We start from the raw sequence: 24,753 nt of genomic DNA on the forward strand, positions 1-24,753 counted from the left end.
ACGCGGCGGCGCGGAGAATGCGGGTAGCGCGCGGAGGACAGGCGCTAATGAGGGCGGACAGAGGGGCTTCAGGACGAGGCCGCGCCAGGGGGCGAGCGCACGGTTCCTGCGGTCCTGGGCGCGCACGGCGCGTGGTGACGCTTTCATCGCGCTCTCAAGGACGAGCCCTGCCTCGGGAAGCTTGCGGCCTACCCACCACCTCTGCCATCCCTCGGAAGGGTCGTTGGCCTTGAACTTAGGGCCTGGTCCCTGAGGACGTGCACTTGAAACCTTTTCAGGAGTTCAAGGGTCGCAGGTTTTGGGGAAAGCAGGCTCTGCCCCTCAGGGGCCTCTGCGGCCCCAGGGCCTCGGGATCCCTGGCAGGGGCTGCCAGGCTGGAAGAGCTGCCCAGAGGCCCCGCCGTCTCTCCTGCAGACCCCCAGGGTGGAGGGGGGAGCAGCAGGGGGGCTCAGTCTCCTGCAGTGTCCTCGGGTTCTGCCCTTTTTCCTCGGGTCCCAGCTGCGGCTGAGCCCGCACCCCACACCCACGTGATGGACGCAGCGTTTCTGTTTGCAGCCCTGGGGAAGCCGAGGTGCCTGCAGCTCCCAGGCTGGGGCGGGGGCTGGGAAGCTAGGGTGGGGGGAAAAGGAGAGGGCGCGGGATCCAGCCGCTCGTGGGCGGGTCTCCCTTTTCCTGGTGGGTGAAAACCTGCTCCCGCTCTACAGCCCCGCGAGGGTGGGAGGAAGGGACGGGAAGGCGCTCCAAGGACCCCAGCGGGCTTTTAGGACGCTGTGAAATCGTCTTTTCCCCGGCTATTCCAGACTGCCAACCCCCCCCCCCCCCCGCCCCCCATCCCCGAAGAAGCAGCAAGTTAAAAACTCAGCCAGGAGCGCCCCCAGTCCCCGCCGTGGGTTGCGCTGCGGCTGCGCAGTTCCCGATGCTTTCCAGGCTGTGGCCTCCCCTGCCCTCGGCCGAGAGGGTCGTCTCAGGACAGGGGGCTGTGGAGGGTCTGGAGCCTGCGACCCCCTTTCAGAGGCAGGGGAGTGAGGGCGAGCTGTGGGCAGGGGCCTGGAGAGCTGAGAAGGGAAGGACCATCGAGGCCAGGGTGCGGGGCCAGGAGCTGGCCCCAGGCGGGGTGCTCCCTAAGGCTGTGGTTTGGGGTTAGGTTGCCCAGAGGGGTAACCGCGCTGCAGGCCTGGGGAGGGCTAGGCTCCCGCAGCAGTCCTCACCTTCTCAGGAAACCGTCCTGCTAGAAGTCTGGGAGCCCAGGATGCCGCAGCTAAAAGCTGTTCTTGGGGAGGAGCCCGACTGAATCCTGCCTGCCTGGGCAGCTTGAAGCCAGAGGCCAAAAGGGGGAGCCCACCAGAAGAGCCCAGGCCGCTGAGCCCACAAATGCCGGGAAGAGGTGCTGCTGAAGGCGCAGGAGAGCCCAGCTGGCTCCCCTTTCCTTTCAGTCCTGCAGCCCCAGCTAAAGCCCAGCTCGTTCTCTCACCCTTAATTTGAACGTGGCTGTGACTTTGGGTTGTGGGTAGCCCTTCCATGGCCCTTTCATGGGCCAAGGAAACTGGCTTAGACTGTGGACCCAAATCCACCATCACACTCTCTCTCTCTCACACACTCAGAGGTGTCAGCTGTGTATAAGCCACGACAAGGTGAAGCTTGATTTAGATCGTTTATTCCGGAGGCTCCATGTGAATTCTTTTTCTTCCCAGTTTCACTCTCAGGTCCCCATACAGAGCGTGGTGTGTTTGGTGGAGCCACCTGCCTGGGATCGGAGTCTCCAGGCCATCGATCATAGTGGATTCCACCTGGCAAAACGGCCGCTCCTGCAGGGCTTGCTGGGCTGATAGACCACAGGCACCCCTGGCTAAGGGCCAAATCAGGGGCGGCGTGGCCCTCGGTGCGGAGGCCACTTGTCCGCGCCTGCCAGCGGCCCCTCCCCGCCCCGTCCTCCCAGGCTCGTTTTATAGTATTTCACGATGACAGCTTTGATCTCTGCTACTCCCGGGCTGGAACAGTCCCGGCATATGACTCGGACCTCTTTCTACACTCATCACCTTAAGGGCAGGAAAACAGTTGGGGGCTGGGGGAGCAGTGCCTCATTACTCAGCGTTGTCGGTTGAGTGTTTTCTGATGTCGCTTTTCCAGAAGCGTGTCTCTTGGCCAGAGGAGGCCAGTCAAGCTGGGCCTTGACTTACTCTAGATGAGTTCTCTGCTCTAGTTCCCCTCTCGAGGCCTTTCCAGCTCAGACTCGTGCTTGCTGGATACAGGATGGCCTGCGCGGGAACTATGGCAGGATGACCGTTGGCCCAGAGGTGGCCCAGGGGACAGGCTCCTCCCGGCACTTCTGGGGGGGGCAGCCCCGCCTCCTCTGCTGCTCTGCCCCCTTCGTCTCTCACCATCGACAGCCAGTCCCTCTGTATTCCCCTGCCACGTCCGCGGGCAGCCCTGGCTCAGTCAGCCACCAGCTCTCCTGGGGGCGAGGCCAGGCTACTTCATGCCAGGGGGAGTGCTGCTGCTGTGGCTCAAGGCAGAGGCTGGGGTAAGAGGAATCTGGCCCTGCTTGCCCGGAAAGGCGGCGGGGCCGGGCTGCGCAGTCTTGGTCAGAGTGGGCTCCCGGCAGGACGGGCAGCCTGAGCGGGCGCGCCTGTCACTGGCGTGTGGACGTCCAGAGGGGGTAGCTACAGGCGAGGAGGATGTCCTCGTCAGTCCTGCGCCCTGGAAGCCAGCCCGGCCTCTGTGCGCAGGTGGCTGGGCCGTCCCCTCTTGAGCACTGTCCTTCTCTTCACCCGTAACCATGGCAACGCTCCTCCCTTGCTCACCTGCAGTTCTCGGGATCTGTGCGCAGTTCTGTGAATCTGGCAGGACTGGGCGTCTTAACTGTTTTATTATAACAGAGAGGCTCAGAGGGGCTGTGCTGTGGGCTAGCAGCTAGACAGGAGAGAAAACCTTGCATGCAGCTTAGGATTGATTGAGCTTTACTGTGTGATTCTTGAGCGGGGTAGCATCCCGTTCACAAGGTGCAAGGGACTCCACCGAGGGTGACGGGGGGCGGGTGAGGAAATGCTCTGATCGGCTGACATCACTGAGTTTCTTTTTTACACAGGGAGTGTTTTACAAAGTGGGGAGCAGATATACACTGACCAGTAGGTATGCTTGTCCAGTCTGTCTCGACTGATAGGTAAGATTTAAGATGGAAAAAAAGGGAAAAAGGGAATCTGATTTATATGGGTACAAGGAGACCTTATTTGATACAACGCTGTATTCCTGACAACCACAACTTAGCTCAAATCATTTTAAAGGTTCAGGGAGCTTGTCATCTAAAGGACTCCTAAGGGAAGCAGATTTGGCTCAATGGTTCAAACCCAGGGCCTCCTGATCCATGTGGTGAGCTGGCCCACGTGCAGTGCTGATGTGTGCAAGGAGTGTGTCCCCCGCGTAGGGGAGCCCCACGCGCAAGGAGTGCGCCCAGTTGGGAAACGGACTTTGGCCCAGTGGCTAGGGCGTCCGTCTACCACATGGGAGGTCTGCGGTTCAAACCCCGGGCCTCCTTGACCCATGTGGAGCTGGCCCATGCGCAGTGGAGTGCCGTGCCACGTAGGGGTGTCCCCCGCGTAGGGGAGCCCCATGCACAAGGAGTGCACCCATAAGGAGAGCCGCCCAGCGCGAAGGAGGGAGCAGCCTGCCGAGGAATGGCGCCGCCCACACTTCCCGTGCCGCTGACGACAACAGAAGCGGACAAAGAAACAAGACGCAGCAAAAAGACACAGAAAACAGACAACCAGGGGAGGGAAGGGGAATTAAATAAATAAAAATAAATCTTTAAAAAAAAAAAAAAAAGGAGTTCGCCCAGTAAGGAGAGCCGCCCAGCGCGAAAGAAAGTGCAGCCTGCCCAGGAATGGCACCACCCTCACGGAGAGCTGACACAACAAGATGATGCAACAACAACAAAAAGCGACAGTTTCCTGTTGCTGCATGACAAGAATGCAAGCAGACACACAAGCACACACAGCAAATGGACACAGAGAGCAGACAATGGGGGGGAAGGGGAGAGAAATAAAAAATCTTTTTTAAAAATTACATATTAAGATCCAAATGTTTTAAAAGGACAATTTCTTAAATTTTTTATTCCTTCTTTCCCTCCCAGCCCCATCCCTGCTCCCTGGGCTTTTATATTTGAGTACATTTTGTGTCTAATGCAGAATTTTAACTTATTTAAATTGATCCTGAATGTGTTGTTTTCACAGGCAACTGGCAGAAACTGATGCATATCCTCTAGGAAGCAACACAACCTCAACCTGGCCTGAAAGAATCTCTACAAAGTGCCAGGGAACATGCACTCACCTTAAAATTATAAAACACACCAAGAAGCAACGTACTATGCGTGAGGATGAAAAACAAAAAGCCAGCAGAACGTAAAGGCTTTAAACACTGGATTGGTTAAAGAAGGAATAAAAATAAGTATGTCTAATATATTTAAAGAAAAAAAAATTTTTTAAAGGGTTAGAAAAATATGCAGGGAACAAAAGATTATGAAGAATGACCAAGCAAGTCTGGAAAGGAACCAAATAGGAATACCTGTCGTGAAAATATAATAATGGAAATTAAACACTCAATGAATGTATTAAGTAGCAAATCAGACCCAATTAAAGATAAAGTTAGTGAACCAGAAGATAGATCCAAATTACTTAGAATGTATAACAGAGAAGCAAAGAAATGAGAAAATATAAAAGGGATATTAAGAGTGAGACTAGAGAAAGGCCAATATAAGTCTAAGGAAGAGATATTAGCGAGATCAGATAAGAAAAAAATATTTTAAAGGATTATGGTCGAGAATTTTTCAGAATTGTTGAAAGACTGTTCCTGAGATTCAGGAAGCCAGAGATGACTCTCAACCAGGGTAAATAAACAATCTACCTAGACACACTGTAGTGAAACTGCAGCAACCCACAGATCTTAAAGAGAACTAGAGAGAGAAAACACACACATTACCACTGGAATGTAACTCCATGTGGGCAAGGCCTTTGCCTGTTTTCTCTGCTGGTCTGTACCCAGTAGCTAGAAGACTGCCTGGCACATAGTACATGTCATAAGTATTTGCTGAAAGAATGAGTGAATCAATCACTACAGAAGAAAGGCAATTAGACTACTGGCAGACTTCTTAAAAGAAATGATGTAATCTAGAAGATGAAAAAGAAGAGAAGGGAGGGGAGGGGAGGGGAGGGGAGGGAAGGTCAAGGCTAGGAAAGGAAGGAAAGGAAAAAAGGGGAGGAAGAAAAAAGCAGGAAGATAGAAATATAATTATATCAGTTATTACAGTAAATATATAAATAAACACAAAATTTGAGGGATGCAACACTGAGAAGGAAATATACGTTTTTAAATTAGAAAAGAGAGGAGCAGACGTAGATCAAGTGGTTGAGCACCTTCTTCCCACGTATGAAGTCCTGGGTTGTACCTCCTAAAAACAAACAAAATTAGAAAAGAAGAAAAGCTAAAAATTCATGGGAAAAGAGAATAATATAATAAATCAAAAAAAGCAAAAGAAAAGAAATTAAAAAGATAAAAGCAGAAATTAATGACATAGGAAACAATTACACAACAGTGTACAAATAAATAATAAAAAAAGTGAAACAGGCACACTAAACTGGAAGAATTAACTAAGAGAAAAAGAGAGGAAACAAAAAATATTCAGAATGAAAATTAGGACATAATTACATATCTAGCAGAGATTAAAATGGTAATAAATAGAATAATTTTATTCAATACTGTTGAAAGATACAATAAAATGGATAAATTCCTACATAAATACAACTTACAAAAATAGAATTGAGAAACAATTGAATATCTGAATAACCCTGTAATTATTAATCAAACTGAATCAATATTTTAACATATTCCCACAAAGAAAACATCAGGTTCAGTCAGCCTGACAGCTTTCATTTTACAAAATTTTAAGGACCATATGATTCCAGTCATACACAAATTCTGCCAAATAATAGAAGAAACACTCAGTTCATTGTATAGGGCAGAATAAACTTGAATCCAAAATCAGATGACATTTCAAGAAAGGAAATTACAGGCCAATTTCACTCAGCATTTAGAATCTCTCTATCCATCCATTCATCTCTATCATCTACCTGTCTGCCTTAAATCCAGCAATATTAACAAGGAAATATATTATGACCAAGTTGTATGATGGGTAGTTATTCCAATTATGCAAGGACTGTAAAATTGAAAACCAGTTATTTAGAAAATCAATCAAGAAATTCACCATATTAAGAGATTAACAGAGATTTCTGGCCATTATAGAGTAATAGAGTTCCAACTTGTTCTTCTGCCATAACCAGCTAAAAACTGGACAAAACATACGAATCACCTGTTTTCAGACTTTGGACAACACGAAGTGCAGGACGAGGGCTGGTGGTGCGGGGGAAGGAAGCAGAGGAGGTGGAGCCCGGGCCTGCCTCAGCTCTGCCTGGAGGCGCGCTCCACCCAGCCAAGGCACGGGCCAAGCGGAGCATGGCAGCTCACGAGTGGAGAACTCGAGATCGGAGTTCGAGAAGGCAGAGCCGAGCAGGCTGTGGGACAGTCCCACACAGGAGAGAGCGACATAGAAAAAGAGCTCCAGAATTCCCTGTAGAGGCCCCTTTGAAACGTCACTGAAAACTAAGCTGGGAGAAAGGTCAAACTCCATTAGTCTGGGCAGAGAATGACCTGGAAAGTCAACACTAAAATTCCCAGAGTTCCACAGGATGGAGAAATGTCCAAACTCTGACCAGCCAGACTAGAAGGGCTTTGCTGATCGTCTGGGGTGCTCAGCAGTGATCACTGCAGGATCACAGCCCAACAGCAAGGCTAACCCATCTTGAGAGCAAAGGCTACTGCTGACCGGCCCTAACAATGCTTCACAAGCCTCAGGAGGATCAAGCTGATCCACAGTTTAACTGCCAGCCAAAGCAAAGCACAATGTATATATTTAAATCCAGACCCATAACAATGTAACACTTGAATAAATACACCCAAATAAAAAATTCCTGTGGTGTCAATAAGCAGAAAAATGTGACTGATAATCAGGAGAAAAATCAGTCAATAAAAACAGGCTCAGAAATGAAAGACGTGATAGAATATATCAAATAAGGTTTAAGATAGTTATTATAAATACTCTCAATATGCTTATATATTTAAAGGAAAGCATGGACAGAACGAGAAGAGAAATGGAAGATTTCCAGAAATGATATCTTAGAGGAAAAAAATTGCTGGGAGGGATTTATAGCAAATTAAGCACTGTGAAGAAAATATAGATCACATCAAGACAGAGCAATAGAATCTCTCCACAGTGAAACACAGAGTAAAAAAGACTGAAACAAAAAATGAACAGAGTATCAGTGAGCCTTAAGACAAGAGCAAGCATTTTAACAATGAGCAATCAGAGTTTTATGAAGGAGAGGAGTGGGGGTGGGGCAGTACAGAAAAAAGTATTTTAAGAAATAATTCTGGGAAGCGGATGTGGGTCAAGCCCTTGGGTGCCAGCCTACCACATGGGAGGTCCTGGGTTCTGTTCCAGGTGCCTCCTGAAAAACACAAGCAAGACAGCAAGGTGACAGGGGCTGGCGCAGTGAGCTGATGCAACAAGACGATGACACAACAAAATAACACAATAAGACACAACAAGCAGGAGCAGAGGTGGTTCAAGTGATGGGGTGCCTCCAGCTTCAGTACCTGGTGCCTACTAAAAAAAAATTAAAATGAGCAGACTGTGAGTGCAAAACAATGAGGGCTTGGGTGAGTAGAAATAAAAATCATAAAAAAAGAGAAAGAATGCCAAAAATTCCAGAAAATTTGAAAACAGCAAGAAAATGACTGTACTGTAAGAAATGTTAAAGGAGGTACTTCAGGTGAAAGAATTATGATACCACTTAAAAACCTGGATCTATACAAAGGAGAGAAGATTTGTTGAAATGGTAAATATATGAGTAAATAAAATAGACATTTTTGTCATTTAAAATTTTTACTTAAAAGATAGTTGACTGGGAAGTGGGTGTGGCTCGAGTGGTAGGGCCTCCGCCTACTCTACAGGAGGACCCGGGTTCGATCCCTGGGGCTTCCTGGTGAAGAAGAAGAGAAAGCGTGCCTGCGTGGAGAGCCAAGTGCCCGCATGGAGAGCCAGTGCCCACGCAAGTGAGTCACACAGCAAGATGATGATGCAACAAAAGAGAGACGAAGGGAGAGTCAAGGTGAAGCACAGCAGAGACCAGGAACATAGTTGACAGGGAAACTCTCTCCCCATCAGAGGTCCCCAGGATCGAATCCCGGTGAATCCTAGAGGAGAAAGACGAGATGGGAAGACAAAAAGAGAAATAGATACAGAAGAGCACATAGCAAATGGACACAGACAGCAAAAACAGCAGGGTGGGGGAGAGGGGTAATAAATCTTAAAAAAAAAAAGATAACTATTTTAAATTTTTAGATGCTAAAACAAATACCATATAATGGGTTGGCTTAACAACAGAAATTTACTAGCTCATGGCTCTGAGGCTAGAAGCCCTGGATTGAGGCGTCAGGCTGTGGCATTCTGGGGCCAGCTGCGTGGAAGCCTTGCTCCTCGTTTTTCTGATGAGTCCCGCTGCTTTTCTGTGGTTTTCTCTGCGTCTGATTTCTTTCTGCTTACACAGGACTCCGGCAGTCTGGATTAAAGCCCAGCCCGATGCAGTTGGCCTCACCCCATGAAGGCGCATCCGCAGGAGCCTGTTTACGATGCGCTCACACTTCCCAGAACGTGGACCAAGACCGTGCCCACGCTGGCGTGCACAGTTTAATCGCCCACCTTGACTGAAGCAAGAACAGTGCTTACAACATAGGTAGAGCAAAACGCATAGCAGCACCCCAAATAATGGGGGGGGGGTAACCGAAGTATACATTTCAAGGTGCTAACAATATACATGAAGTGGTATAATATTTGAATGTAGACAGTGATAACTTAAAGATGCGTATTGTAAACTTACTTTACATATTGTAAGCCACTTAGAAAAAGACATACACTAATTAGATAAACTGGAGTTCAAAAAATAACCTAAAAGAAGGCAGGAGCAAAGGAACAAAAAGAAAATATGAAACAAATAGAAAAAAAAAAATAGAGCTAGGTGGTAGATTTAGACCCAGCAGTATTGATGACTGCAGTCAATGTAAACATTTAAAAACTCCAATTAAAAAGCAGAGGTTATCAGACTGGGATAAAAAGGTGACATCCAATTCTGTGCAAAGTCTCTCATTCTTTTTCTTTCTCCCCACACACCCTTTAAATATACAGACACACATAGATTAAAAGTAAAAGGATGGTGTCAGTTTCCTGGCTGCTATGGTAGGTAGGTAGGGAGGTAGGTAGGGAGGTAGGGAGGTAAGGAGGGAGGTAGGGAGGGAGGTAGGGAGGTAGGGAGGGAGGTAGGGAGGTAGGGAGGGAGGTAGGGAGGGAGGTAGGGAGGTAGGGAGGGAGGTAGGGAGGTAGGGAGGTAAGGAGGGAGGTAGGGAGGGAGGTAGGGAGGTAGGGAGGGAGGTAGGGAGGTAGGGAGGTAGGTAGGGAGGTAGGGAGGTAGGGAGGGAGGGAGGTAGGGAGGGAGGTAGGGAGGTAGGGAGGGAGGTAGGGAGGTAGGGAGGTAGGTAGGGAGGTAGGGAGGTAGGGAGGGAGGGAGGTAGGGAGGGAGGTAGGGAGGTAGGGAGGGAGGTAGGGAGGTAGGGAGGGAGGGAGGGAGGTAGGGAGGTAGGGAGGGAGGGAGGGAGGGAGGGAGGGAGGGAGGTAGGTAGGTAGGTAGGGAGGTAGGGAGGTAGGGAGGGAGGTAGGGAGGGAGGTAGGGAGGTAGGTAGGTAGGTAGGGAGGTAGGGAGGGAGGTAGGGAGGTAGGGAGGTAGGGAGGGAGGGAGGTAGGGAGGGAGGTAGGGAGGTAGGGAGGGAGGTAGGGAGGTAGGGAGGGAGGGAGGTAGGGAGGGAGGTAGGGAGGTAGGTAGGGAGGTAGGGAGGTAGGGAGGGAGGGAGGTAGGGAGGGAGGTAGGGAGGTAGGGAGGGAGGTAGGGAGGTAGGGAGGGAGGTAGGGAGGGAGGTAGGGAGGTAGGGAGGGAGGTAGGGAGGTAGGGAGGGAGGGAGGTAGGGAGGGAGGTAGGGAGGTAGGTAGGGAGGGAGGGAGGTAGGGAGGGAGGGAGGTAGGTAGGTAGGGAGGGAGGGAGGGAGGGAGGGAGGGAGGTAGGGAGGGAGGTAGGTAGGTAGGGAGGGAGGTAGGGAGGGAGGTAGGGAGGTAGGGAGGGAGGGAGGGAGGGAGGTAGGGAGGTAGGGAGGGAGGTAGGGAGGGAGGTAGGGAGGGAGGTAGGGAGGTAGGGAGGTAGGGAGGGAGGTAGGGAGGTAGGGAGGTAGGGAGGGAGGTAGGGAGGGAGGGAGGGAGGGAGGGAGGAAGGGAGGGAGGTAGGTAGGTAGGGAGGGAGGTAGGGAGGGAGGTAGGGAGGTAGGGAGGTAGGGAGGGAGGTAGGGAGGGAGGTAGGTAGGTAGGGAGGGAGGGAGGGAGGGAGGGAGGGAGGGAGGGAGGGAGGGAGGAAGGGAGGGAGGGAGGGTCAGCCAGCGCCAAGTTGGCTTGACAATTGGCTCCCAGTTTCCGAGGCTGGAGACTTGCTCCCTCGCAGGGTTGAAGCCTTCTGGCTGGCCTGCAATCCCTGAACGCCCCAGTTCTTTCATCACGTGGCCATGTTCTCTCCTGCTGCTTCCTGGTTCCAGCCTCTGGTTTCTCCCTGGCTTTTTTCTATAACCTTCCAGGAACAGGATTAAGACGCATCTAGCCAGGTGGCCACGCCTTCACTGAGAGTAACATCTTCAAGAGGTCCTGTTTACAATGTTCACACCCACAGGAATGGATTCAGATTAAGAACTTTTTTTTTTTCTGGAGTATATAACTCAGTCTGCCAGAGATGGAAAACAAAAACACTAGTCCTACCCAAGCTGGTGTAGCTATAGTAATATCAGACAAGTAGGCTTCAGAACATGGAAGAGAACCGGGTAAGGACGATGGTGTTCAGAATAATAAAGGAGCTAATTTCATCAAGACGTAACTCTAAATGTGTAGGCATCTAATAACAGAGCTTCAAAGTGCATGAAGTAAAACTTGAAATGTGGAAAACATTCCCTTTAAAATCAAGATAATATTGTTTGGGAGATTGTTTGGAAAGTCCTAGCCAAAGACAAAAAAAAATTTTTTTTAAAGTATCCGGATTAGAAAGGAACAAAACTGTCATTATTTGCCAATGACATAACTATGTTGAAAACTCCAAAGTGTCTCATGAAAATTATTCAAATTAACAAGAGATTTTAGCAATATTGTAGAGTAAAAACTCTATAAAATTCAATTGCAGTTTTACATACAAGGAACAATAGGGTAGAAAATATAAGAAATAAAAGGGAGTGGTTGTGGCTCAAGCAGTTGGGTACCTGTCTCCCACATGGGAGGTCCTGGGTTTGGTTCCCGGTGCCTCCTGAAGAGAAAACAGAGACAAGTGCAAACAACAAGCAAACAGATGAAGTAGCCATCTTGGGGGGAGGCATTTAGAAATAAAAAATTTATACTAGCAACAAAAATACAAAGAATCTAGGTATAAGTCTAACAAAATATGAAAGCCTTTGATGGAGAAAATTATAAAACTTTATTGAAAGACATTAAAGATTAATATAAATAGAGTGATGATGATGTTCTTGGGTAAAGACTGAATATCATAAAGATGTTGGTTTTTTATAAATGGATCTATGCATTCAATACAATTCCAATAGGATTTGTGTGTATATGTGCCTGTACTGACAAACTGACTCAAAAGTCAATATGAAGGGCAAAGAATAACTATGTCAAGAATGAAAAAGTTGAGGGAACTTGCTCTACTGTATATTGAGGCTTATTATTATGCTTTAGTAGTTAAGATGTGTGTCCTTGGTGCAGGATAGCAAATAAAACAACAGAACTAGAGACAGTCCAGAAACGATTTACATATATATGGAAACTTGATTATGAGAAAAGTAGGAACTGCTTATCAGTGGGTAAAGGGCAGACTCTTTAGCATATTGTTTTAGGACAAATAATTACCCATATGGAAAAATATATTAGATTGATTCCCTACCTCACTCATACACAAAGCAATTCCAGTGGAATTGAAGACTTAAATGTGTAAGACAATGGGAAGTGGACTTGACCCAGTGGTTAGGGCATCTGTCTACCACATGGTAGGTCCGCGGTTCAAACCCCGGGCCTCCTTGACCCGTGTGGAGCTGGCCCATGCCCAGTGCTGATGCACGCAAGGAGTGCCCTGCCACGCAGAGGTGTCCCCGCGTAGGGGCGCCCCACACACAAGGAGTGCACCCCGTAAGGAGAGCTGCCCAGTGTGAAAAAAAGTGCAGCCTGCCCAGGAATGGCACTGCACATACGGAGAGCTGACACAACAAGATGATGCAACAAAAAGAAACACAGATTCCTGTGCCGCTGACAACAACAGAAGTGGACAAAGAAGAACACGCAGCAAATAGACACAGAGAACAGACAACCAGGGGGAAGAAATCAATAAAAATTAATAAATCTTAAAAAAAAAAGTGTAAGACAAGATCTTAAAGTACTTGAATATCTTTATGATTTGTGGGGAGAGATGGATTTCTTAAACACAACACAAAAAATATTTACCATAAGAGAAAATGCTGATATTTTTTACTAATTTTAAAATAATTTCATCAAAACACATTTTAAAGAAAATGAAAAGACAAGCCTCAAATGGGAGAAAAGATTTGTAGCACATAGAGCTGACAAAGAATATCAGGCAGAATATGAAAAGATTACCTAAAACTCAGTAAGGAAAAAATATAAATAATACAATAGAAAAAAGACAAAAGATAGGACAGACATTTCACAGAAAAGGAAACCTAAATGACCAAGAAACAATGAAAGATACTCAGCTTCATTAATAATCAGGAAAATGTAAATCAAAGCACAGCTAGAGGCCAATTTCTGCTTACCAGATTGACGACCATTCAAGAGTTAGTATCAAGAGTATGGAATAACGGAAACTAAAATCTCCTGCTGATGGAGTGTAAAGTGTTACAGACACTTTGGGAAATAATTTTGATTACCCAGTGTTGATCTGATGAATCAAGGACTCTCAGATAATTTGTTAAATAATACATTTAGCAGGTCTGTGATTTTTCCATCGTGCAAGTGAGAGGACAGTGCCATGATCCTCTTCTGAGCTCATCTGTCAAGAAGTCCTTCAAGTGTCTGGAACTTTAGGAATCCTGAGATGTCATTTATAACATTCCAACGAAGACAGCGATTTATCAGGTAAAATAAGCAATCAAATACAGATGTATTTTGAAAGCTGTTTTCACAGGGTGGTTATTTACACAGGATGTGGCAATAATTTCTAAAGTTATAGAAGTCTAAATAGGCACCCTGCTCCAACAGAAGAGTTGCTAATCATAATAAATATTCACATAGGCGTGCACGCTATAAAGGAGAACAAGATAAAGTTCTCGACCGAATCAACCTGATTCTTTGAACTATTTTTACGTTGCTGTTATTTTTCTCCATGGCTGCGAGGGAGTAGGGCACAGTTCTCAACTTTTTGACTTCTTTTGTTAATTATGAAAGAAGTATTTTTTTAAGGTCAGGCTCTGGAATTTCATTATATGACATTAAATGTGGAGCTCCATTTGCTTAGCAGATGGAGAAAGGGCTAAACAGGATTTTATTTAATAAAAGTATAAGAAGAAGAGTACATTGCTTTTTCTAGTTTAATAAAGTTGAACATTGCCTACGACCCAGCAATTCCATGCCGAGAAGAGCCATCACACCTTGCAGCGGGAGAAAGGCATTAGAAGGTTCACAGCAGCAGGGAGGGAGGGCTGCCTCGTCTTGAAACGTGCAAGTCTAGCACAATGAGGAACTGTCCAAATGCCAGCAGAGCCCCCTTTGAGGAACCCTGGGCCAGGGCACTGGATGGGCTGTCCGAGTGATTATCAAGTCACTGAGAATGAAGAGAGGAAAAGAGGAAGATAGTAAGAGCAAGAAGAGGACAGCAGCAGGCTTGTCCAGGGAGGAGAAGGGCTGGTAGAAGTTGATAGCAAGGGTTTCAGTGGAGGTGGGAAGGTTTGTTTCTTTTTTTTTTTTTTTTTTTACAATTAAAACTTTTGAACTTTTAAAGTTATTAATCTGGTTTCTAATATAATTTGAGTCAAATGAAAGATTCACAAATATGGTTATGCATACCTACCTAATTTTTCTCTTTCATTATAGTTTATATGCTGTTGTTTCTAAAAAGTGAAATTTGTGTTATCTCATGGGGATGGAATCCTAATTGAATTTATAGAAAGAATATTTAGACCAGCTTTTCACAACTCTAACCTCTGCAGTCACCACACTCACTTAAAAATTTTAAGAAAAAGAACGACCAATAACCACAAACAAAACTTAGAGTCAGAGACAACCAGTAAGATGGTGGTGGAGTAAGGGGCTCGTGGAGTCAGCAAGTGCTACAGGAGAGTTAGCAAACACCCAGAGCTCTCTGGAGCTGCTGAAGCACCTGTCTGGGGGCTCCACGAGGCCAGAAGAGCATCCTGCCACGTCCTTGAAGGAATGGAAGGAGACTACCCATCTGCAGAGAAGACTCGTAAGTACAGTGCTCCATGTCCCAGAGGCTGGTGCCCATCCTCCACTGGAGCACAAGCCACCTTGGGAGCTGTTCTGTGGCTGGATTTGAAAGCTCCACTTCCCAAAAATGGGGGAAGAAGAGATGGATGGGCACCAACTTCAGCTACCATGATTAAATTCAGCAGGCTAAAGTATAATCCTGACAACAGCTAAAGTTTGAGCCTGTCCAGGTCAGAAAGAGGCCGGGAGCCGCCATCTTAACTCTGTGCCAGGCACGAGGGGAAGCAGGGTGGACTGGAGATCCCAGTGCTGGTGGGGACCGGCTTCTTTCCATCCAGGTCAGATTGCAGCTCTAGTATAGGCCCCAGCGCCACCTCCAGCAGGGAGGAAGCTGTGGGGACCTGCATCAACCTCTCTGGGAAAATACAGTCTACCCCATGGAGGATGGAGATCATCCTACTCTGAAGGCGCAGGCCACCCCAGGAGCTGTTCTGTGGCTGGAATTGGAAGCTCCATTTCCTAAAAATGGGAGGAGGAGATGGTTGGCCACGATTTCAGCTACTGATTAGTAAATTTGGCTGGCTAAAGTATAACCCTAAGAACAGCTAAAGTTTGAACCTGTCCAAATAGGAAAGAGGCTGGTGGCTGCCATTTTGGCTCCACCCCCAGCATGAGGGGAAGCTAGGATCAAAACCCACAGTGATGGTAGGGACCAGTTTTTTTCACCCAGATCAGCCTGCAACCCTAGCCTAGGCTTTAGCCCCACCTCTGGCAGGGAGGAGGCTGGCAGGCCCTGCACCAGCCTATCCAGGTAACTGCAAGTACTCTTGGTTGACACAGACTGAATAATCAGATGTTTACCAGGGCAACTGTGGTCATTTTGGACCCACACTGCATAGACTGCTGCCCACACCTGCAGCTCCATCTCCCCAGGCAGAGGAGAAGTTTCATCAGTCTCTCTGGGCAACTACAGTCTAGGCCTGCATGACTTGGATTATTCCACACAGCTGTGACTTTTTCCCAACCCCTGGCAAAGGAGAAAGTTGGGAGAAGCTTCATCAGTCCTTGGGGCAATGAGGGCAGCTTGAACCTCCACAGCTTACAGCACCAACTACATCCTTGGCCCTGACTACACAAACAGCAAGGGAGAAATGGCACAAAGCCGTAAACTAAAGAGAGAAACTGCACCCAGAATAAATACATCTAATAATCCAGATGCCAAGACGCCAACAAAAATTACAACCCACACCAACAGGAAGACATGGCCCAGTTAGACAAGATGAGCCTCCAGATGACATAAAGGAGTTAAGACAACCGACAGATGTTCAAACAAATCTCCTTAATAAATTCAATGAGATGGCTAAAGAGATTAAGGATATTAAGACATTGGATGAGCACAAAGAAGAATTTGAAAGCATACATAGAAAAACAGCAGATCTTATGGGAATGAAAGGCACAATAAATGAAATAAAAAGTAGACTAGAATCATATAATAGCCGATTTGAGGAGGCAGAATAAAGGATTGGTGAGCTTGAAGAAATGGTCTCGAAAGTGAACATACAAAAGAACAGATGAAGAAAAGACTGGACAAAATTGAACAAGGTCTCAGGGAATTAAATGATAGCAAGAGACATGCAGGCATGTGTGTCATGGGTGTCTCAAGGAGAAGAGAAGGGAAAAGGGGCAGAGGGAATATTTAAAGAAATAATGGTAGAAAACTTCCCAATCCTATTGAAGGACACAGATATCCATGTCTAAGAAGCACAGCATACTCCCTTCCCAAAAAATCCAAATAGACCAAGTCTGAGACACACACTAATCAGAATATCAAACACCAAAGACAAAGAGAGAAATCTGAGAGCAGCAAGAGAGAAGCAATGCATATCATATAAGAGATACCCAATAAGATTAAGTGTCGATTTCTCATCAGAAACCATGGAGGCAAGAAAACAGTGGTGTGATATATTTAAGATACTACAAGAGAAAACTTCTAACCAAGAATCTAGTATGTGGCAAGTTTTTCTTTAAAAAATGAGGGTGAGTTTAGAATATTCACAGATAAACAGAAACTGAGAGAGTTTGTAACCAAGACACTGGCTTTGCAGGAAATACTAAATAGTGTGGTACAGCCTGAAAAGAAAAGGAGAGAGAGGCTTGGAAGAGAGTACAGAAATGAAGCTTATATCAATAAAAGTAACTGAAAATGTCAAAAGAGTGGTGAAAATAAAATATGACAGGTAAAACCCAAATATTAAGGAATAAACTTAACCAATGATGTAAAGCACTTGTATTAAGAAAACTACAACTCATTGTTTAAAGAAAATAAAAAGACAAATAATTGGAAGAACATTCCATGCTCATGGATTGGAAGAATAAATATCATTAAGATGTCAATTCTACTCAAATTGGTTAGATTCAATGCAATCCAGATAAAAATTCCACCAGCATTTTTTAAATAGGTGGAAAACATGATTAGGAAATCTATTTGGAATAGCCAGAAACATCTTAAAAAGGAAAAGTGAAGTTGGAGGACTCTTATTTCCAGACTTAAATCACATTCCCTAGCTACAGTGGTAATAACAGCATGGTACTGGCATAGAGACAGGCACATAGACAAATGGAATATGAATTTATGGTTCAGAAACAGACCCTCACATGCATGGTCAAGTGATTTTTGACTTGCCTGTCAAACCCACACAGCTTGGGCAGAACAGTCTATTCAAGAAATGGTGCTAAGAGAACCGGATATCCATAGCCAAAGGAAGGAAAACTCAAAATGGACCAAAAACCTAAATATAAAAGCAAGAACCATAACGTTTCTAGAAGAAAATGTAGGAAACTATCTTCAAGATCTGGTGGTAGGTGGTGGATTCTTAAAGGAAGTAAGAGGAGGACTGAGATGGACTACTGATGTTTAATGTATGTAGAAGTTTTAATTAACTTTACTGTAAAACTGTGGAAATGTATAGAGTTGATAACACATGATAGTAAATAACAGCTGGTTTATAAATGGGAATGTGGCTGAAAAGGATAATATAGGGATATAAATGCCATTTGACAGAAAGCTAGAGAATAATCTAGGGGACTGAATAGCACAGTAAACCCAGAAGTGGATGAGAATTGTGGTTGATGGTACAGATGCAAGAGTGTTCTTTGTGAGCTAGAGCAAATGTACATCACCATTGCAGGGTGGTGGAGATGTGGCGACGCATGGGAAAAATACAACTGGAGTGACCTATGGACTGTGGTTAACAGTAATAATGTCATGCACCTATGCCATAGATATACTGTATTGATAATGGGGGAGTATTGAAAAAGTGTGCCAAATGTATGCTATGGACCTGGTAATAATCTGATATTCTCTCAATCTGTCACAAATGTTCCACCACAGTGTGGTGTGTTGATAGATGGGTGTTGTTTGGGAATTCTGCACATACACATGACTGTTTTGTGAGTTTACAACTTATGTCATAAAAATATATTTATAAAATAATAATAGGGTGGGTTGGGGGAAAAATACACCAAATGTAAGATAAGGACTGTATTAATCAGCCAAAGTGGTGCTGATGCAAAATAATAGAAATCTGTTGGCTTTTACAAAGGTTATTTATTTGGGGTAGAAGCTTACAGTGACCAAGCCATAAAGCATGTTACTTCCCTTACCAAAGTCTATTTTCACGTGTTGGAGCAAGATGGCTGCTGACGTGGCCAGAGTTCAGGCTTCCTGGGTTCCTCTCTTCCCAGGGCTTGCTCCTCTCTGGGCTTTAGTGCCTCAGTTATGTCCACAAGGCCAGCTGTAGACTATCAGGCAAATGGCTTGTTTCTCTTCCCAGGGCCTTCTCTTTCCTCACTACCAAGCTCTCCTGTGTGCTTACTTCCTGGGGCTTTAGCTCAAAACTTCAGCATCAAAAACTACACCTCTGTTCTTTGCCATGCCTTTTATCTGTGTGCCCCCCCCACCAAGGGCTGGGGACTCCACACACTACTTACATGGCCCAATCAAAGCCCAAATTAATCATAATTTAATCACACCCAGGTACAGACCAGTTTACAAACATAGTCCAATATCTATTTTTGGAATTCATGAACTGTATCAAGCTGCTACAAGGACTATAGTTAGTAATAAGATTTTGACAATATTTTTGTAATTTGTAACAAACGTCTCAGGACAACGCAAGGTGTTGGTGGACGATTGATGTATGGGACCCCTGTATGATGTTATGCATGTTTGCTTTGTAAGTTCACAGTCTTTACTATACACTTATTGTTTATGAATATTCATTTATAAATGACATAAAAAAGAATAATAGGGTGGGTTGGGGTGAAATACTTTGGTTAGTAGTAATATTTTGAGGATGCTCTTTAATCATTAGTCAAAAATATTTCATAACAATGCAAGGTATTGGTAGGGTGAGGTGAGGTACAGTAGCCCTGTGTGATGTTACGTATGTTCACAACTATTACTACACACTTACTGTTTATATGTATGTATGAGTGATATAGTTCAATATTTTTTAAAAATAAAAAAACTGTTAAGAGTCAGAAACATTTGGAACTGTTTCCTAGTCCACTTGAGAAGAACCTGCTCATTTTCATAGTCATTCTGGAATCCGTTCTTCAGCTATAAAAAGGAATGACGTTCTGGAGCATCAGACAACATGGACAAACTCTGAAATCATCATGTTGAGTGAAGTGAGCCAGAACAAAAGGAAAAGACTGTATGAGCTCACTGGATAGGAAGAAATTAGAATAAGCAAATTCCTATCTGGAAATTAGAAAATAATGCACCAGGGGTGGGGGTGGAGGGAGGTGACGGGTTGATGGTTAGAAGGTGCAGCGCTCCCTTTGGGATGGTGGAGTGGTGGGCATGGCGGTGGTCTCCGCAGCGGGAGGCTTCCTAAGGAGGACAACGCTGTGAACACAGCTAAGAGCGCTGAGATACGGAGGCGCTGGGGGCTTTGGAGAAGAGGAGAAAGAAAGGAACCAGCCCCGGGAGACGGGAGGCCTGGGGCAGGCGGAGCCCTCAGGGGCAGCCAGGCTCGACAGAGACCAAGGAGGTCAGGACGCACCTGAGGAGCTGAGGCTCTGGGCCATCTGCCCCCGCGGCCGGCAGCTCCGGGGCTGGAGGCGAGGCCGAGGCGGGCAGCGGAGGAGCGGGAGCCGGGCCGGCTGGTGGGCCTGCACGGAGGTGGGGCGCGGCCCGCGCGCTGGCAGCTGCAGGCGATTCTGGAATCTTGAGCTCCGGGAACAGGAGCTGGCTTGTAGCAAGTGGGGACGGCTCAAACGTAGACCTATGGTTAGTGGGGGGCTCCTTGGACAATCTATATGGATTGAATCAACCCAGGAAAAGCCGAGAAAGGCACGGCACAGGCCTGCTGAACCGGGGTGTCCTCCGGGAGCCTGACTGTCGTGCCCAGCTGCCCACAGGGGCCGTGGTGGGGCCGCGTTTCCTGGCAGGGCCCACTCCTGGGGCGCGCACCGGCGCCCCTCGGCGGGGAAGGCACGCGGAGCCCCGGGACCCTGTCAGGGAGGCGGGTTTGGATTCGGGAGGGCCAGGGTGGGCCGGGGCTGTCCGTTTCGGGAAAGCAGTGTGGCTGAGGAACAGCGCCGGCGGGGCGGGATGGGCGAGGCCCCCAGGAGGCCCGGGGCCCCCGAGTGAGGTCAAGGCCCTGGGGGTCCCCCGAGTGAGGTCAACAAGGCCCTGGGGGTCCCCCGAGCGAGGTCAACAAGGCCCTGGGGGTCCCCCGAGTGAGGTCAAGGCCCTGGGGGGGTCCCCCGAGTGAGGTCAACAAGGCCGTGGGCTGGCAGGGCTGGAGCGCGACTGCAGGCCGGCAGGGGTGAGAGCTGCCTCTCCTGGGGGGCCCACGACACCCAGCGCCGGGCCTGAGGGGCTCCACCGCACGGGGCCCGCCTTCTGCGGCTCCTGGCCGGGCCTCTGGAGGACTATGAGACGACAGGCAGGAGCGCCTCCCGCTCAGGCCGGAGGCTGGCCGCGCCGGCCCCCTCAGGCCTCTACTCCAGTTTTGTGACCTGAAAGCCCCAGCCCTCTCTTGGGTGGGCTGAGTTACGTCTCCTGGTCTAATTCTTACCCCTGTCCGCCCGCGCTCCTCTCCCGCCGCAGAGGACGGCAGCCTCAGCCACGGCATCTCTGGGCTGTTCCTGAGCCCACCCGTTCATGGCACCAGCCCGTGAGGGACGGGCTCCCCCGGCATGGACAGGGGCTCCGAGGAACCCAAGGGCTCTGACAAGCGGCAGCGGGGCTCAGCAGCTGGTGTTCAAGGGGGGGCGGCGCAGGGGCGGGGGGCAGGGCCAGGGGCAGGGGCGGGGGGCTCAAGGAAGGCTCCCCTCCATCCCCGACGTGGGAGCCGTGTCCTCTCTCTACTGCAGGGCTTCTTAACCTTTTTTATTCCACAGGCCCCTTTGCCAGTCAAGTGAAATCCACATTCCACTGCGGACTATTGAACAAATACAACATCACACCCACACCAACGGTCCCCACAAGAATGATGATTTTCTGAATCTCAATTCAAGCTCAGGGTCCCCTGGCTAAGAAGGCCTCCTGGGGCAGGGCAGGGCAGGGCAGGGCAGGGCAGAGCTGGCTCCCGGGCCCCTGGAAGCTAGTGCCTCCCTGGTCCAGGCGGCCTTTCTTGAATTTCTCCTGCTTCCCCCGGCCCTCCCGGTGTGGCCCTCGGGCTGTCAAGGTGTGGCCTCTGGCAGGACTTTAGCGGGGGTGGGGCGGCAGGAGAAAGGTCTGAGGGGCTCAGTTCTCTGGCTTAGAATCCATAGGAAGTAGCTGCCTGAGCATTTAACTCTAAGTATAGCCTGAAGGGATGAACCTTTATTAGCCAAGCTCCTGCGAGGTCAGAACAGTGACACCTGACGGCCAGGTAGCCACGGGACCCGAAGTCAGAACAGCGACACCTGACGGCCAGGTAGCCACGGGCACAGGGCCCTGGGGCGGCTGGCCTCCTTCCTGCAGGGGAGACCCTGCAGCGCTGCAGACCCAGCCTGGCGCCTAACAGACCAGGGCCCCGAGAGGACGAGTGAGCTGGGCAGCACCTCCCCAGCAGAGCACAGGCGGGCACGGGCCTCAGGGGGCCCCGCCGGCCAGTGACGCTGAGCTCAAGAGAAGCCAGGGCACCACGACGGCGCAGCCGCCCGCGGACGGGGAGGGCGAGGTGCCCGGCAGCAGCGGCGCAGCGGCACCCAGGCTGCTGCTTCCGGCTGCGGTGGGGACTGGGGCCGTTCCCCCGGGGGTCTCCCCTGCACCCCGGGGGGGGGGGCACACCCAGCCACGTCCCCGCAGAGCAGATGGGATCCCAGGGTTCTAACATAACCCCACCCCAACGCAGACGAGCAACGCGGAGATGAGAAATGACTATCAAACATTTCTTATAAAAGTACTTTTTAATAAATTGATGTATCTCAATGCTGTAACATGATAGCCCAATGCTGTACCAAGGTAGCAAAAGTGAAGATTCCGGTGATTTTTTAATATAAACACTATGAATGACAGCACACCTGCACTCAACTCCACAGAAACGCCCCAGGTTCACAGAGACTCCAACAGCTGTCACACGTGTCACCCGGTGGGGACTGGTGACCCAGCAGACGAGTCCACGTTAGCTTGTGCCACTGCCCCGCCGAAGAAAGGGACATGGCAGGACGGTCGGCTTGCTGGACAAAACAAGTCTTTTAAACTTCAATCATTTAGAGAAAACACAGCATGTTATCAAAATTACAGCGTGTCTTACAGAAACGGAACTGCAGGAGGAAAAACAGATTAGAACCCTGAAGCAGTGAATGTTTCTACCCGTTTTGTGATGGAAAGAAGCCACGGATACATCCTGCAACAGTCTGCACTGCTGCCTCTCCTCCCGCTGCTGTGGACAAGCTAGAAGCAGAATCCCCTGCTCTGCACAAATGCTGGTGAAGTAGCTGCACGACTGCCAGGGTCGGAGCCCAGCTGCCGGGTTTCATGCACCACGTGGCAGCTCTCTGCACTAAAGTGCCACCACCCTCCACAACCCCGCAAGCCGCCTTCCAAAACTGATGCCACTGTCTTCGGGTTTACAGGGGGGGAAAAGCATTTAAAACAAACAGTGGAAACCAGCAGCTTCTGACAGCCGAACATTCTATGTGGTCCAATCCACCATGAGAAAGAAGTATGCTTGTTAAAACTACAAAAGGAATATGAGTCCATCATATTATACATTATAATGGATTTTTTTTTTTGAGGTACCAGAGATTGAACCTGGGACCTTGTACATGGGAGGCAGGCACTCAACCACTGAGCTACATCCACTCTCCTGGATTTTTGATATAGGATTGTTCTTACCAGAGATTAGGCTGAGAACAAGATTCTTTTCCTCCAAAGGCAAGGAAAAACTGGTTAAATGTTTTCTTAACAGAATCTACTCTCAATTTTGATTTGTAGAAAAGGACCTGACTTGAATGAGATTTACTAAAAAAATTATTTCCTTATTTTTCAACTTCAGGTACAATTAGGTTGTTAGAAGTCTAATGTCCAGAATTTTTACCTGCTAATCATTTATTATAAATGGGCTTAGTTTACTATTTAGTTTGACCAGGACCCTTCACACTATTTTTACTGTACTCTGAAATGCTTCAGATGAAGGGAAATACAACAATCACAACAGAACCACTTGTGTGCAGAGCTGCTGGACCCTGGGTGAGCACGGAGGGCGCTCTTGGTTATCGCCGAGAAGGGCCCAGCGGCCGCCCCGTCTATTTGTGGGGAGCCCAGATTTCAACCAGGCGTACTGTGGATGGATTAGAAAGAAGCATAACCCACCGTATTACAAGCAGCAAAATGCCCAGAAAACTGCAACATCACCTCGGGACTCCTCTTTCAACAACCCACCTCACTGCTACAGCCTTAGTGTTTTGCCCTGCATCTCATTTTTAGACTTGAACCATCTAATCATTTCCTCTTTTTGTCACATTTCTTGAAACAAGTGCTCTGGCCCCTAAAGAACAAAAAGTAAAGGCCTTCCTCTCTAGAAACTGAACAGTCAAGAGCACAAATTAGGTGAAGTGGCTTCATTTTCCTCAGGTCAATGCTGTGACCCAAGGTTTATTTTCCCCATGAATAGGGTGTGCTTTAGTTGATAAAATGATTCAAAATCAGCTTATGGAAAAGTTAAAAATGTAGTTTACTGTAAGATATCTTCACATAGAGCAATAAGAAACAATCCAATCTAGAAGTTTAAATAAACATAAATGACTTTAAAACTAACAGTATACATGAAGCTCAAGTGACTGCCTTGGATAACTTATACACTGCATCTGAGAGTTTACGTAGGACATTCATTCTTAAGGCAGAAAATCTAATTTTACATGTAACGACACGGTCCCTGAATCCAAGGACCACACTGGGATTGGACTGAGCAGACGTCGCCCCGTGAAGGAGGCCCCGTCTGGGCTGACGGCTTCCTCTGTAGTGTGTGTTGAATGGAGGAGACAGACGTTCGCCAGAACACAGGAAGACACATGTAAAGACACGACGGTGACTTTTCAACAAGAGGTCGATGAGACTAGGTATTCCACTTATGAGGTGAAACTACTCCCCCAACAAACTCCAACGTACTCCTAAGTGGTTCCTAAGAAGTTTGAAATGTCAAAGAATTACCTTTTGGGGTGTGTTACTTTAAACTCTGGTTTTTAAAGTTTAGTAGAAAAAGTAGCCTGAATAGTTAAAAGCAGTTGAATGTCAACTCACACTGCTACTCAGAGGCTACCACTTAAGATAGTCCTACCTCAATCACAAAATTCTGTGCAGGGAGGAAATCATTATGTATTAAAATAAAAATGAACCCCGCCCCCAGACATGTGCAAAACCACCTGTCAGTCACTAGCCAGAATATCCTTAAAGAAAAACACCTTAATTTCAGAATCAAAGGCATCAATGCCAGATACACACAGGAAGGAGCCACCGCCGGGTGGCTGGATACTGGTAAGGGCCCAGCTGTCCAGTGGAAAGCCCGGAGGAGGTGATACTCAGGGCGGGGGAGGGCCCAAGGGCCCCTCAGGGCCAGCATGTGCTCGTCACCTTGGTCAGTCTGGCTTCCTGCATCCTGGTGCCAACACCTTTAAAAACA

The 24,753-nt window shown here is 47.8% G+C and overlaps 1 protein-coding gene across 1 annotated transcript in view; it reads right to left on the minus strand.

Moving 5' to 3' along the window:
* Window positions 1-22,020: 22,020 nt before the first annotated feature.
* The window catches only part of DESI2 (desumoylating isopeptidase 2), a 54,193-nt gene continuing 51,460 nt past the window's right edge, over window positions 22,021-24,753 (minus strand). Inside the window, exon 6 of the mRNA XM_071207327.1 lies at window positions 22,021-24,742. The gene's annotated coding sequence lies outside the window, so the exon portion shown is untranslated. The remainder of the gene's footprint in view (window positions 24,743-24,753) is intronic.

This window comes from Dasypus novemcinctus, chromosome 13, assembly GCF_030445035.2.
Source record: "Dasypus novemcinctus isolate mDasNov1 chromosome 13, mDasNov1.1.hap2, whole genome shotgun sequence".
In the NCBI taxonomy this organism is placed as follows: Eukaryota; Metazoa; Chordata; class Mammalia; order Cingulata; family Dasypodidae; genus Dasypus; species Dasypus novemcinctus.